Source organism: Macaca fascicularis, chromosome 9, assembly GCF_037993035.2.
Source record: "Macaca fascicularis isolate 582-1 chromosome 9, T2T-MFA8v1.1".
In the NCBI taxonomy this organism is placed as follows: domain Eukaryota; kingdom Metazoa; phylum Chordata; class Mammalia; order Primates; family Cercopithecidae; genus Macaca; species Macaca fascicularis.
Genome location: NC_088383.1, coordinates 141,537,545 through 141,552,368, shown reverse-complemented (window position 1 = coordinate 141,552,368; position 14,824 = coordinate 141,537,545).

The following is a 14,824-nucleotide window of genomic DNA, read 5'->3' as shown; positions in this document are numbered from 1 at the left end:
CAGTTCAGGGAGATGCATTTCTTGGGTGCACCCCCTGCTCAGCCGCAGAGCTGCGGAGAGAGTGATGGTGTCTGTGTCCCTTGAAAAACTGTGCAGGGTGCCTCCCTGCATCATGAAACCTCGGGTTGAAGCGTGTGGACTTTCTTGTTCATTTCTGTTCATAAAGAACAATAAGCCATGACTGCCAGGCCCCCGGCACCCGGCTCCGCATTTCATCTTCCACCGGGAGCAACGGATGCTTTTACGCTGCCCTGGCCCCCTGACCATCCCCAAGGGACGGGGCTGCAGTGAGGCTGTGAGAGTCCCCAGAGCCATAAAAGTCCCGGAGCCGTGGGACCTGCCCCTCCCCGACGGGGGTTTCCTTCTTTGGCCTCTCCTGGGAATTCCAGCTTTCGATGAGGAGCACATCTCACTTTTACAACCAGAAAGGAGCATCTGAGTGGGTGAATTCAGTGCTGCCTGGGCACCCTTTGACCTCTAAGTAAAGACGCACTTGGGCGTAAAACCCTGCAGGGCTCCTCCGAGCGTGGCGGGGGCGGGTGCCGAGGCCCGGGAGAATTTCTTCTTTCTAGTTTACATATTTCCCAATTTTCTACAGTTAAGTGGTATTACTTGTAAAGTGGAATTCGCTTTAGTTTAAAACTGAAAACCAAATCGAGGCAGGTGAGAGGAAGACCCCATTTAAGGACGCCGTCTTGCGGCGTCTGGGGAGAGCTTCTCGGGGCCCTGTCTGGGGACGTGGCCATGGTCTGCGGGCGTGGCCTTGGGTGGGAACAGGGCCGCTTCTCAGAGGCGCAGCCCAGCCTCACAGTGGGGACATGGACGGGCTCAGTGCGGAGGCACCATACTGTGCTCGGTGGGTGCCCTGCAGGACAGATGGAACCTCAGGGCACCTCCTGCAAACAGGCACCGTGGGTGGCAATGGGTGGGCAGGCCCAGCCAATGTGCCATTCAAGCAATGCCAAAAGTGTTCCTGGGGGTAAACTGAGGCTGGAGGCCGAGAACGGCAGGCTCCCTGCTGGGCGTCTGCCTGGACGGTGGGGCTGGGGGTGTGACTCAGCCCTGCCAGGCCAGGGTCAGCCAGCAGCCAGACATGCTGGGCAGCCGTGCAAACCAGCGGAGGGGACCCAACAGGGAACGGCGTGGACAGGGCTGTGGTCTCACTGCCGGAGGGGCTCCCGGGGAGGGTGGACACAGTGGTGCAGGGGCTCAGGAGCACGGTCAGGGGAGGGCTGGGGGCAAGGCCATCCTGAGGGAAGACCCCCATCCCCCCAAGGCTGGGTCACCTGGCTGAGGTGTACGTTGGGTCTCTCCACTGCAAAGACCCCTCCCCTCTTTCCATGCTGGTCTCTCTAGAAGAAAATAACCTCACAGCCCAAACACGGAAATGACGCGTGGAGCCTCTGCGCTGCGGCTCTGTCTCTGGGTTCGCTGCTTCTGGGAGTGAGGACTGTGGAGAGGATGGTGTCAGACCAAGATCTGGGCGTCGGCGTGCTCTGCCTGGACCGGGCTGCCTCGCACTTGACGCTGGGGACTGCAAAATGCTGTTCTGCACAGAGAGCCCCACCAGCCTCTGCCCTGCCCTTCCAAAGCAGGGAGGTCTCCTCCAAGGAGCCCAGCAGCCCACAACGAGGCGCATGCAGTGGGTGGGACAGGTCCCACGAGTGACCTGCTCCTCTGATCCTGAGGGCATTTGTCCCCCAGCCCACCCCACCCACCTCCAAGGCCCTCCTGAGGTCTCCTGCGTGGACACAGAGGCTGTGAGGACACAGGAGCCTCCACGGGCTTCTCACACTTTCCCTCTGGAAGGGCCACCATCCCCTCCGATTCCCACCCTGACATCTTCAAAGCTGCTGCTCTGGGACTGTCCACCACCTTTTGCTTGGGAACAGGCAGCCTGACTGCTTGTGAGGGGACCCCAGACCCCGCAGAGCCTCAGAGAAGCAGGGACGCTGAAGGGGATGATGGACAGAAACTGTCACCCCCACCCCTGCAGCGGGGGAGCAAACCTGTCCCAGTTCCTGCTGCTCCAGGGGTGGCCTGGCTGGAGCTGGGACTCCTGGCCTTCCATCCTCCATCCTCCATCCAGGAAGGCCCTCACCTGGAACCTCATATGAAGACGGGAGGAACCACCTGGGGTGTGCCCCCGCCTCCAGTGCCCTGAGTGGGCTTCTCGGGGACAGGAGTGTGGGGCCCAGCCAAGCCACAGGGGCAGAGTGAGTCCTCACTGCCTTGGGGCTTTGTCCCTCTAGGAAGAAGCATGTCTTGACCAGAAAGCTGGATCGATGGCGCCCTCCCCGCTGGCCAGGCTGGGATGCAGTGGGGTGCCCCCCACCGTGGCACCCTTGACTGTAATCTCATTGGCCCTGGGCTCCAGGCCTCTGATCCAATTCCCTCTGCTACAAACCAGAGCTATGCTCATGCTGAACGGGCTTGTTGATTTGATTCTGGAAGCGTCTGCTCACCCTGCCCTGGCCTGGATTCCCTCCCAGGCTCTCATCACGTGTTTGCTGTTTGAGCAAATTCAGCCTCCCGAGCCAATGGCTCCCTGCATCCTACTGGAAGGATGTGGAACCCCGGAGGCGGAGGCAAAGTCCCTACGCTCGGCAGAACGGAGCTCACCTCGACAGGGCCTCACGCACAGGATGGGTGGGCACCTGTGACAGAAAGCAGCCGCGTGAGAAGCCCCATCCACTCACTCCTGCTTGCAGCACAGTTCCCGAGCCTGACAGCTCCCGAGCCTGACTCTGTGGCCACCTGCAGCTCCCGGAGAGAAGCATCGAAGACAAAACAGGACGGAGCGCCGGGCCCCGGTCTCCTGCCTGACTCACCACATTCCTTGAAAGATGAACGAGCCCAGTCCTTGCCTTTCTCCACACACAAGATAACATCGGCCGGGGTTGGGGGGGGTGATGCCTCTGACCTCTGACCTCTAACCAGACGTTCTCCTCACGCACACCTGATGTGATTCTGCACATTCCGACTCTTCACCAGCTGGAGGTAAACTGCGAACTGAAACTCGCGCAGGCGCAACTTCACGGAGCTGCTCCCGAGCTGGAGGCCTCGGTCTACCAGCCTCCGTCAGACTTCCGAATGGAACTAACTTGGATTTTCCTTCAGTCAACAGACCCCTAAGGTGCCCTCAGCTGTCTCAGGTGTCCTGTGCGCTCGGGTCCCAGGGCCACGGTACATCTGAGGACTGAAGGAGGTGGTCCCAGAGTCTGGGCCGCAGGAAGGAGATGGGAGGAGGAGGATGGGATCTGGCCGGGCTGATGCAGCTTTGGGCGTGGGGGTGGCCTGAGTGGAGGGGACATTTGGGGACATGCCTACAACAGAACCAGCCAGCGCCCTCCCTGCACCATTCATTCATTCCTTTCCTCACAGCCCTCTGCTGGGTGGCAACTGTGCCCAGGGCTGTCTGAGCCACAGAGATGCAACAGCAAACCTAACACACAAATCTGAGCCCCCAAAAGCTGACATCCCAGGGGACACATCAGGCCAGGAACAGACAGGAAACATTGTGTGGGTTAAGAATGGGCTCTGCAGGAATCTCTGTGTCGGCGGGACGTTCCCCTCTGTGACTGGTGATCGGGGGTCCACCGAGTGGAGCCTGTGAAGAAAAGCCTGAAGGGGTGAAGGAGGCAGCTCCTGTCTCAGAAGGGATTTGCTTGGTCCAGGAGAGTTTTCCACACAGGCTGTGCCAGTTTGCACTCTCAGCAGTGGTGCGGGAGAGTTCTGTGTGGACGTGGCGTTCCATCCAACACTTGGTCTTGTCACGCTTCTCACTTTTTGCCCATCTGTTGGGTGGCAAACTTACATTCCCACCTGATGAAGGACAGCGGAGGGCCTCTCCCGGCAGCGGATTGCTGGTGGCTCCTCCTCGGCAGTTCGCGTCTTTTGCACAGTTTTACACTGGGTTGTTTGGGGTTTTCTTTCCTTTTATTGAGACGGAGTCTCGCTCTGTCACCCAGGCTGGAGTGCAATGGCACAATCTCGGCTCACCGCAACCTCTGATTCCCGGGTTCAAGCGATTCCCCTGCCTCAGCCTCCTGAGTAGCTGGGAGTACAGGCATGAGCCACCGCACCCAGCCTGTTTGGAGTTTTCTTATACTTTAAGTAATGCGCTTTTTAAAATCCTAGATAGTGGCTGGGCACAGTGGCTCACACCTGTAATCCCAGCACTTTGGGAGGCTTAGGCAGGAGGATTGCTTGAGCCCAGGAGTTCAAAACCAGCCTGGGCAGCATGGCAAGACTACAATAAATAAAAAAGTTAGCCTGGAGTGCTGGTACACATCTATAATCCCAGCTACTCTGGAGGCTTAGGCTTGAGGATCACTTGAGCCCAGGAGTTTAAGGCTACAGTGAACAGTGTTGGCACCGCCGCACTCCAGCCTGGGCGACAGAGTGGGACCTTGTTTCCAAACAAACAAACAGACACCCTAAATAGTGGTCATTTGAAATTTATGTACCTTACAAATATCTTCCTCTGGTGAGTGGCCTGTAGGTTTACGTGATGGTCTTTAATGATTAGAAGCGTTAAAGTCTAATGTAGTCACTCGCTATGTTCTGGACATCTGTTCCTCCAAAACCCGTGTGTTGAACACTAACCTCTAATGTGTGGGAATGAAGAGGCGGGGCTTTGGGAGGTGATTCGGCCACGGGGACTCTGCCCTTATAAATGGGATTCGTGTCCTTAAAAAGAGGCCTGAAGGGGCCCCTTTGCTCTTCAGCCACGTGAGGACACAGCTGGGAGTTGCTACCTCTGAAGCGTAGAGCAGCGCCTGCCAGGCACCCAGACTGCCGGGCCTTGATCTTGGACTTCCCAGCTCTAGAACCATGAGCAAGAAACTTCTACTGTTCATCAGTTCCCAGTCTAAGGTATTTTGTTATGGCAGCCGGAGCAGACTCAGACATCACTTTAGGAAATATTTTCTCTTATGGTTGACCTTTTTAGGTCTTGCTTAAATTCTCTCTTATTACAAGGTCAGAAAGTTCACAATCAGATATTTTCCTCCAAAATCTCTAAGGCTATGTTTTTCTACACTGGAGTCCTCCTCCGTTTCGCAGGCGAGCCTGTCTCTGCAGTGACACACTAGCTCAGCGACACGAATCGGGCAGGACACACCCTCTGCTTGTTCTTCCTCAGGGATGTCTTTGGTTGTTCTTTTCCGCTTGTTGTACCATGTAATCTTTAAAATTGGCTTGTTAAATCCACAAAAACTGTTGGGGTAGTGAGTGCAACTGTACTGGATGGAGAGATAAGTTTTGGGAGGTGGAACATCTGTACAGCTTGAGTATCTGTATCCATTAAAATGGTATATCTCCATTTATTTGTTTGTTTATGTTTCTGTCATAGTATTTTCTTTATGTAGGTCTTTTCTGTCTTTATATAGGTTTATTCCTAGGTACCTTATGGTTCAATAAATTTTTTGAGATAAAATTCACATCACATAAAATTCATCATTTTAACCATTTAAAGCACACAATTCAGTGGTTTAGTATATTCAATGTTGGGTAACTATTACCTTACTCTCATTTTAGACATTTCAATCACTCCAAAAAGAAACTCCACACATGCCCCTACCCTCAATAACCACTCGTTTATTTTCTGTCTTTATGGATTTGCCTATTCTGGACATTTCATGTAAATGGAGTTATACAGACTGGGCGCAGTGGCCCACGCCCGTAATCCCAGCACTTTGGGAGGCTGAGGTGGGCGGATCACGAGCTCAGGAGATTGAGACCATCCTGGCTAACACCGTGAAACCCCGTCTCTACTAAATATACACAACACTAGCCAGGCATGGTGGCGGGCACCTGTAGTGCCAGTTACTCGCGAGGCTGAGGCAGGAGAATGGTGTGAACCCAGGAGGCAGAGCTTGTGGTGAGCAGAGATCGTGCCACTGCACTCCAGCCTGGGTGACAGAGTGAGAATCTGTCTCAAAATAAATAAATAAATAAATAAATAAATAAATAAATAAATAAATAAAGTTATACAATATGTGGCTTTAAGGTATAGACCTAGGAATGGAATTGCTGCATCACATGGTAATTCTGTTTAACTTTTTTTTCAGACAGGTTCTAGCTCTGTCACCCAGGCTGTAGTGCAGTGGCACAACCAAGGCTCACCGCAGCCTTGATCTCTCAGGCTCAAGCAATCCTCTCACCTCAGTCCCCTGAGTAGCTGGGACTACAGGGCTCTGTCATCACGCCTGGCCATTTATTTATTTATTATTTATTTAGAGACGGGGTCTCACTATGTTGCCAAGGCTGGTCTCGATCTCCTGGGCTCAAGGGATCCTCCCACCTTGGCCTCCCAAAGTGCTGGGATTCCAGGCGTGAGCCACTGAGTTCAGCTTGTTTAACTTTTTGAGGAACCACCAAACTGTTGTCCACAGCGGAGCCCCATTTTACATTCCCACCAGCAACTGTGGGAGTCCCGGTTCCTCTCCATCCTCACCCCCATTTTACATTCCCACCAGCAACTGTGGGAGTCCCGGTTCCTCTCCATCCTCACCCCCATTTTACATTCCCACCAGTAACCTGTGGGAGTCCTGGTTCCTCTGCATCCTCACCAGCGGTTGTGATTTTCCTTGTCTTAGGATTCCTTTTTGCAGCTGTCCTTATGGGTAGGACGTGGTGTCTCGTTGGGGTTTCTGTTTGCATTTCCCTAACGACTAACGACATTGAGCATCTTTTCCTGAGTGTATTGGCCATGTGTATACCTTCGTGAGGAACATGACTGTTCAAATACTTTGTCCATTTTTATATCGTGTCACTTGTTATAATTTATTGTTATTGTAACTATCTTTATTTGAATTTTGTTTTCTGTTTGCTGATGTTAAGAAATACAATGGCTTTTTATGTTGATCTTGTAAGTCGGCTACCTTGCTCACTTTCTTTTAGTGATTTATCTACAGATTCATTTTGTTTTTGTAATAATCATTGCCTGGAAATTGTGAATTATGTTCTTCCTTTCCAATCCTGGTTCCCTTCACTGCTGTTCCAGTGAATGACAAGGTGTGAGGCTGTCCGCGTTACACCTCGGCTGGGTCTCGGCTGGGTCTCGGCTGGGTCTCGGCCCTGCCGCTGAGGGGACAGTGATCCCGCCTGGGCTCTGGATTTTTTTTTTTTTTTTTTTTTTTGACAGAGTCTCGCTCTGTCGCCCAAGCTGGAGTGCAGTGGTGCGATCTCGGCTCACCGCAAGCTCCACCTCCCGGGCTCACGCCATTCTCCTGCCTCAGCCTCCTGAGTAGCTGGGATTACAGCCGCCCGCCACCATGCCTGGCTAATTTTTTTGTATTTTTAGTAGAGATGGTGTTTCACCGTGTTAGCCAGGATGGTCTTGATCTCCTGACCTCATGATCCGTCTTCCTCGGCCTCCCAAAGTGCTGGGATTCCAGGCGTGAGCCCGCGCCCGGCCTGGGCTCTGGATTTTTAAAGGGGACGCACCAGTGTTTCCCCATTTCCAGTATGCTGTCAGTTTTTGGTCAGTTTCCCATTTCTTAGTTTAAAAAGTTTCTTTCTTTTATCCTGAGTGTGTTTTGAGTTGTATTGAGTGATTTTCAGCATCCACTGGGATGAGCCTATGTTTTCCCCTTTAATCTGTTCATGCAGTGAATGAAAGCTGTCGATCTTCTAATTCTAAATCACTCACATTCCTGGGATAATCCCAACAAATCCCAACGTGGTCATGAGTGTCATCACCTTTTAAAAATAGACACCATGTGTTCAGTGTGCTAATGATTTGTTTAGGATTTGTATGTCTTTGTTCGAGGGTGAGATTGTACTGAAACATTATTTTTCTTGGACTATTCTTGTCTGGTTTGTTTTAAAGATTGTAACAGCTTCACAATGATTCAGGGAGTGCTCCCTCCTTTCTAATCTCAGGGAGAGTTTGTAAAAGACTGGAGTGTTCTGTTCCTTGAAAGTTGGGTAGAGCACATCTGTGCAACCCTAGGCAGGGGAAAATAAGAACCCTGTGCGTTTTTAGTTGGGACAGATCCCTCTTACAAAACAGAGATGATAGGAGAAAAGCAAGCAGGGGCTTATTAACATGTGTGTTTCACGTATGTGTGGGAGACGCCAGGGCATGAGTCACTCTCAACGAGGCGGCTTTGAATTCCGGCTTGTAGAGCATCTTTAACAAAGAATGATAGATTTTCAGAGAAGTTCCAGGCAAAAAAGAAAGGCTTGGAGTCTCTGTAGCAGCACCTTGAGGAAAGGCAAATAAATGTCAGATAAAGGCTCCTTCGTAAAGCTTGTTGGTGTAGATTAATCTGGAACCATCTTCAGGTGCAGGTGATGAGGGTCTGAAGCTGTCTTCGGTGGTTAACCTTTGTTCTCCCTGGTAGAGGGGCAGGATTCCTTCGTCTTTATAAGCCCATGTCCTGTGTAGAGTGGGGACTGGGAGCTCTCCCTCAGTTGCTCCTCGCAGAGGCCCTCAGCCCCACAGACCTGCTTTTCGGGAAGCGCATTCTGGTCTCCCACACCTGTCAACCTGAGTTTTCTTATAGGAAGATTTTAAATCAATGGTTAAATGTCTTTAATGGTTGTAGAATTATTAGGTCATCTCTTCCGTCTTGAATCAATTTTTTGTCATAATCTTCTGTGAATGTGTTCATTTTCCACAATTTTCTGGGAATGTATCCATTCAAAATCTTACCCATTTTGGAAAAGATTTCAAACGGACTGGTTCATGATTGATATGTTTATCTTTAAACTTCTGCTTATGTTCGATGATTCTCCTTTTCATTCCTAATACTGACTGGGTTCTCTCTCTCTCTGTTTTTGCCAGTGGTGCCTGTCACCTTCGTCTTTCTAATAGTCAGCCAACGTTTGTCTTTGATCCACCCGATTTGCCTTTTATTTTCTGTTTCCTGAGTTTCTGCTCATATCTTCATCTTTGTTCTGTTTTTATTGGTTTAGCCTCTTGTTCTTTTTGTCACTTAAGTTGGAGGCTTGGCTCATTAATTTCCATTGTTTCCTTCTTTTAAATCTGTCTAATTTCCAGAGTGAGTTAGCTACACTTTCAATATTCTATATGTACGCGGAGAGTTTCACCTACTCATATATAACCAGATTATAGCAGTGCATCCACTATAATCCGGTTCTCAGCATTTCTCGTTTCTATCATGTGTTATTCTTTAACTCACGCCTCTTTTAGAAGTGTATATTTTATTTTCCAAATAAATGGTAATTTTGAAAGGTTCTTTTTTTTTTTTTTTTTTTTTTTTTTTTTTTTTTTGAGATGGAGTCTTGCTCTGTCACCCAGGCTGGAGTGCAGTGGCGCGATCTCGGCTCACTGCAAGCTCTGCCTTCCGGGTTCACGCCATTCTCCTGCCTCAGCCTCCCGAGTAGCTGGGACTACAAGAGCCTGCCACCACGCCCGGCTAATGTGTGTGTGTGTGTGTTTTTAGTAGAGACGGGGTTTCACTGTGTAAGCCAGGATGGTCTCGATCTCCTGACGTCATGAGCTGCCCACATCAGCCTCCAAAGTGCTGGGAGGCCTGAGCCACTGCGCCTGGCCCCTGAAAGGTTCTTCTTCTTATCTCAAATTATTAAGATCAGTCGTAAGATCTCATGTTGACCGTTAGCTCATTGCATCCTGGTCAGGAAACATTCTTGCTACAGCATGAACTGACTGAAGTCAGCTCACTCACTTCCTGGGGGATATGCAGCTACTTTTCCCAAGTGCCGCATGTACATTTGAGAACAGGAAGGTCCCTTGGACTGCCAGGGTGCCAAGCCTGGGAGGGATGTCCATTCATTTGTCCACATAGCTAGGAAACCCTACACCACAGCTCAGCATCTCAGTAGGGCACTGCTCGACAACCCAGAAGGATGCCAACTTCCCCAGTGCCCCTGGCAAGCGGGGAGAGTGTCTTGGCTCCAGTTGACCTAGACTCTTCTTCAAGTCTTGCCCAAGCTCTCTAACCTTCCTCGGCCTCCCTCGGGGCACCCTGCACTTTCATATACAGAGGTTCTCATCGTTCCTTGCCTCTGTGCCTGCACTTTTTTCTACTGTCTACACCTACCAGCTGACATTTGTCCATAAAGAAGAGCCTTCCTTTCCCCCCATCTCTGCCTCCACATCAGGCCTCCCAATTGCGGAAGGGCCGGTTCTTCCCTCACTCAGTGCCCTCTTCCGTCCTGGGCTGCTGGCCTTGGTCTGGTCTTGGTCTCAGTCTTGGCACATCTGGGAGTTTTCCCAAATGTGCTGACTGTGAACTCCTCACACTGGAGCTGGCACAGGTGAAAAGTTGAAAGAAGATACCAGCTGATGTTTGCGAAGATGCGTTTGGAACAGGGCGTGTGCACGTCCTGGGGACCAGCATGGCACTTTGGCCACCAGGACACAGGGGTACCGCCTGATCCCTCCCTCAGTGGTTAGGGTTCTTGGGCCAGTGGCCATAGTCAGCTCGTTCTCGGTCACCAGCGTGTGGGTCACACAACATTGGGAAGCCCTGTGTACACATTTCCGTGTGTCCTGTGACAGGTGGCAGCTCCTCCCAGGACACCAAGAAAGAGACCAAGGGGTTGGGCTGTGTTCACGGTAGGATGTGAGTGGGCCTGCAGGCCTGCAGGACAAGGAGACCAAGCGCTTTCTGCAGCCACAGGGTGATTCCTGATGCAGGTTCCCATCCCAGCGTCGCCTTGGTGGCACCTGCAGCCCCACCCATCGGGAGCTCATCTTCTGCTCCCGGGGGGCAATGCAGAGGGGCCTGCAGAGGGCGCCACTTCTTCCTCTGTAGTGTGAGGAGGGTCATCTTCTGCATTTAGAGTCCAAGCCAAAAGACCCCTCCAGAACCAGCTCACGCAGGGGTCTCCCTCCTTTCTCCACCCACCCTCAGTCCCGTCAGCCTTGCACTGCCCCACGAGGTCACTCAGCCACCCTAAGCCCTGACCTTTTGCCTTCTGTGGGAAGGGGCTCAAGGTGGGGCCCCTTGCCCAGCTCCTCCTGCTCCAGCCAGGGAGTGCGCGCCATGGATTCATGTCCACTGAGAACCTCAGGATGTGGCTTCATTTGAAGTAGCCTTGCTGATGTCACGGGTTAGGGATGTTAGAGATCTCTGGATGTGGTCATCCCGGACCAAGGATGGACCCTACAACGACAGCAGAGAACACAGAGAGGAATCCATGAGAAGGCATGGCTGGGGTGACGCAGGCACGCACCCAGGAATGCCAGGGGCCACCAGGAGCTGGGAGAGTCAAGGAAGGGTCCCCCCCGAGGGACAGAGGCTTCAGAGGGAGCGTGGCCCTGCTGACACCTTGACTACAGGCACGTGGCCTCCAGCGCTGTGAGAGCAAACACATGTCTTAGCCACCTGCGTGTTGGCTCTGTGGCGGCAGCCCTGGGACACCGACTGGAGCACTGAAAGGGGCACAGCCCAAGGCGCGGATGTCTCCTGCTGGGTGCTCTGTGACACCCTCGGGGCAGGAACTGTATGAGTACGTGAAACTCTCCGCGTACATATGGAATACTGCAAAGTGCAGCTAACTCACTCTGGAAATTAGACAGATTTAAAAGAAGGAAACAATGAAAATTAATGAGCCAAGCCTCCAACATAAGTGACAAAAGGAACAAGAGGCTAAACCAACAAAAGCAGAACAAAGGTAAAGATATGAGCAAAAACTCAGGAAATAGAAAATAAAAGGCAAATCGGGCGGATCAAAGACAAACGCTGGCACTGAGTGAGGGAAGAACCGGCACTTCCGCAATGAGGATGCCCGACGTGGAGGCAGAGGTCGGGGAAAGGAAGGCTCTTCTTTACAGACAAATGTCAGCTAATAGGTGCAGACAGTAGAAAAAAGTGCGGGCACAGAGGCAAGGAACGATGAGAGCCTCAGTGCCTCCTGTATGGATGGAAAGACTGAGGCACAGAGGTGGCGGAGTGGCAGAGGTGGGGTTCAAACCATGCAGCAGGGGTTCCTGCCACCCAGCAGCTGCCCCTCCCAAGTGCTCAGGGTCACGTCCTCTGGGCCCCAGGGGCAGGGTAGAGGAGGCCTGCAAACCCCAGGAAGTGGGTGCAATCCTCCCTCTGGCAACCCCAGGGCACCTGCCCCTGCAGCCTCTACCCCACCGATTTCTCCCTCCCTCCTGGAGCCCCCAACCAATGGGGGAAGCAGGCAAACAGTGGGGCCCCGCTTGGCCTGGGGAAGGCTTTTCTGGAAGAGGCGAGGCCTGAGACCCCAGGAAGGAGGAGCAGCCTCTGGATCGGGGGAGGGCAGAGGCCAGAGCTGGCAGGAGGTACAGCTGTGAGCTGGGGTCTGGAGGCCCTGACTGGAGTCTGTGGAGGACCCTGGGATGAGTGATCAGATGCTGTGGTATCAGGAGAAAGGTTTTGGGGAGGCTGGAGGCAAGGACCCACTTGTTAGAGGTGTGTGTGGAAGTGGGTGAGACTCAGGAGACCCTGGAGCAGGACCAGGGAAGGGGGGCCGAGCTGGTGAAAGGAACTATGTGGGCATCCAGGAGGGCCCCACTCCCCATCTCCTGGGGTCCCCACGCCCTCATCCCTGGCACCACCAGCTCCTCCCCAGGCTGTCGGGGACCCTGCGTGCCCCATGAGTCCTGCAACTGCTCCTGTGGCCACTGCAGAGTGGGTGACAGGAGGGAGTTGATGGAAGCATCTAACCCAAGCTGATGAGCCCAGCGGCCAGCGGCGTCTCTGACCCAGGCTGGAAGCCCTGGCTTTAAATGCACATCACAAGCCAGGCCACTGGCAGATGCAAAGGTCGGGCTGATTAATGCGTCTCCAGTGAAATGCCACAGGGGCCGCCCAGCACGCGGGCTCGCCTGTCTGCAGCTGTGAGCAGCTTCTTGATCAGCTTGGGAGCGCGTAGAAACCCAAAACTCAGTGCAGACATGGAGACGGCACGTCCCAAGGGGGCCAGGCCTGGGGTCTCAGACAGCTGGTGGGGGACCCGGCGTCCCAGCCTGGACCCAGGAGACCTGAGCTGGATTCCCTGGGGAGCTCCCCGGTCTGTGTCCATTCTGGGACCTGGGTTCCCAGGACACAGCCCAGCTGGAAACGGGGTTTAGAGATGGGAGGAGCTCTGCACCTGGTTCCCAGGACACAGCCCAGCTGGAAACGGGGTTTGGAGATGGGAGGAGCTCTGCACCTGGTTCTCAGGACACAGCCCAGCTGGAAACGGGGTTTGGAGATGGGAGGAGCTCTGCACCTGGTTCTCAGGACACAGCCCAGCTGGAAACGGGGTTTGGAGATGGGAGGAGCTCTGCACCTGGTTCCCAGGACACAGCCCAGCTGGAAACGGGGTTTGGAGATGGGAGGAGCTCTGCACCTGGTTCCCAGGACACAGCCCAGCTGGAGATGGGCTTTGGAGTTGGGAGGAGCTTTGCACCTGGGCGCCTGGTCTGCAGCAGGTGCTGCGTGACGGCAGGAGGGGGCTCACCTCAGCCCCAGCTCTCCATCAGGCTCAGGAAAGGAGACACCTGGATGGAATGCAAGAGGCACCATGGCCGGTGGCCACAGGAGGTGAAGGTGAGGGTGGCCAGGGGCTGGGTACATGGCCACCTTCAGCTTAAGTTCCAAAGCGGATGCGCATGAGGGGAGCCAGGAAACATCTGCTCACAGATGCCTCCTGCGCTTGCCGTGGGGCTGGGAGGTTCAGGCTGCTTCCGCCAAGGACAGCGGAGAGCGGACCCGAGGTCAGAGACACCATGACCGGCGTCTTGGAAGTTAAAAACTCAGGGTGAGTTTTGAAATAAATTCAACAGGTCATTGGTTGAAATAATTGTATTTGGTTACCTAACAGAGTTAACTATCAAAAACAATTCTTACAAATTACATAGTAGTAAAGAATTATAAATGAAATAATGTACAACATTATTACATTTGTACATCTCAAAGAAAGGGGCAATTTTCCAGGTCCAGGAAAATGCAGTTTTCCAAAAATTGTCTCAAAAGGAAACCTGAACACTTTAAGAGTTGAATAACCACCGAATGAACTGAAAGGGTTTTGCCAAAGAATTATTTCCATACGTGATGCCAGACCAATACAACTTTATAGGTGGATTAGTTCTTTTTTTTTTTTTTTTTTGTTTTTGAGACAGAGTCTCGCTCTGTCGCCCAGGCTGGAGTGCAGTGGCGCGATCTCAGCTCACTGCAAGCTCCGCCTCCCGGGTTCACGCCATTCTCCTGCCTCAGCCTCCCGAGTAGCTGGGACTACAGGCACCCGCCACCTCGCCCGGCTAGTTTTTTGTATTTTTTAGTAGAGACGGGGTTTCACCGTGTTAGCCAGGATGGTCTCGATCTCCTGACCTCGTGATCCGCCCGTCTCGGCCTCCCAAAGTGCTGGGATTACAGGCGTGAGCCACCGCACCCGGCCTATAGGTGGATTAGTTCTAACTTTTAAGGATCAGAGTTCCAATGCCATATAAATTGAGAATTCATAGAAATATTTGGAAAGCTCCCCAGTTAACTTTATGAACCTAGTATAACTTTGATATTAAAACCCGGCAAAGAGAGTATCACAAAGCAAATTATAATATAATCTCAATTATGAATGTAGATATAAGAATTCCAAATAAATTCTTAAAATAAATTCAGTCACCATTTTAAATAAAGAATACATCAAATTCACAGAATTTATTCCTTGAAGGCAAGGATGAATTAATGTTACAAAATCTAATAACTTAATTATATCAATAGGTTAAATGAGAAATATGATCATTTGATTATCAATAGATAACAAAAAGGCATTTGATAATGTTTGATATCCATTAACCTTAATTTTAATCAAAACCATAATTAATTTTAATATTTGAACTGTTTGGCAAGGCTTATAACCAAATGCTGTAGCC